Here is a 1427-nt window from a genome sequence, read left to right as displayed (position 1 = left end):
GGGCCCTTAGAACACAGGATGCCAGAGCAGAGAGGATCCTTAGAACCCAGACTGTCAGAGCTGGGAGGGCCCTTAGAACACAGAATGCCAGAGCTGGGGGGGGGGCCCTTAGAACACAGGATGCCAGAGCAGAGAGGATCCTTAGAACCCAGACTGTCAGAGCTGGGAGGGCCCTTAGAACACAGGATGTCAGAACCAAGAGTCTTTAGAACAGAGAATCTCAGAGCTGAGTGGGCTCTTGGAACACAGAATATCTGAGCTGGGATGGGTCTAAGAACAGAGAATGCCAGAGGAAGTAGGGACCTTAGAACATAAACTATCAAAGGAGAAAGGTTCTAATATTTAGCATTTCAGAGACAGAAAAGACTTCAGTGCTTTGGTTGCTGCTGGTGGTAATGATAATATCAATACTTTCTCACTTCAATGGATCTTTGATCTTTTCAAGTCCTCCCCCCATTAAATTTTAAGCTCCTTGAAGGAAGGGACTGTCTGTCTCTTTCATATTTGTGACCCCAGCATGTGACAAAGTAATACATAAATAATTGACTTAATAAATGCTTGTTTATTGACTATATTAAAAAAAATTTGACTTAGTAGGGGGAAAATGAACTTTTACAGGCTCTCTTCCAAAAAGCATAATGGAATCCAGTCCAAAGGAATCAGACAGAGAAAAGGAAGACATTCTTGACGGCCTGGCAGTCCTCTTTAAATGGAGACCAGGAGAAGCTCTTTGCTCAGTCCTCCAGAAAGGACAAACGGTACAGATGAGGTGTGAATACTAAGGTAAAAAACAATAAACACAGTGAGATTTATCATTCAACAAGAATTAATTCAGTGACTACTGTGTCACTGTGCTAAGCACTTTTTACAAATATCATCTCATTTAAACTTCACAACAACCTTGGAAGGTAGGAGCTATTTTATTCCATTTTACAGTTAAAGAAACTAGGGCAAGCAGAGGTTAACTGTCTTGCCCAGGGTCACCCAGACTGTAAATGGTTGACGTCTGATTTGAACTCATGTCTTCCTGACTTCATGCCCAATACTCTATTCACTTCACCACCAGAAGTAGAAATAAGAAGAGAGTGAATTCCAAATACGGGGAGGTGCAATATCCTTTGTGAGGAACAGACAGGACAGTTTGTCTGAATCGGAGTAGTGTCCAATGAGCCTGGAAAGATATGTTGGACCTAGATTGGGCATAGCTTTAAAAGCTAAATAAGTTTATATTTTATGCTAGAGACAATAGGGGAGTAAGGGATTCACAGGGTCACAAATTCACATAAAGGGAGAGATTGGACATTAAGCCCAGTCTTTATAAGAGTGTGCAGCATGATCTGGTGATACAGGCCCTGTGTACACTTCAGAGCACGCATAGGGAGGAAGGAAGGAAGGAAGGAAGGAAGGAAGGAAGGAAGGAAGGAAGG

General features: G+C 42.5%; 1 long non-coding RNA gene across 1 annotated transcript in view; it reads right to left on the bottom strand.

Moving 5' to 3' along the window:
• Window positions 1–542: 542 nt before the first annotated feature.
• The window catches only part of LOC138154037 (uncharacterized), a 6503-nt gene continuing 5618 nt past the window's right edge, over window positions 543–1427 (bottom strand). Inside the window, exon 3 of the long non-coding RNA XR_011166538.1 lies at window positions 543–778. This is a non-coding gene — a long non-coding RNA (uncharacterized lncRNA). The remainder of the gene's footprint in view (window positions 779–1427) is intronic.

Source organism: Petaurus breviceps, unplaced genomic scaffold, assembly GCF_028583685.1.
Source record: "Petaurus breviceps papuanus isolate PSGF00001 unplaced genomic scaffold, PetGlider_PUasm1.0 91041, whole genome shotgun sequence".
In the NCBI taxonomy this organism is placed as follows: Eukaryota; Metazoa; Chordata; class Mammalia; order Diprotodontia; family Petauridae; genus Petaurus; species Petaurus breviceps.
The sequence above is the reverse complement of the archived record's forward strand: the minus strand, read 5'-3'. Positions and strand labels throughout refer to the sequence as shown.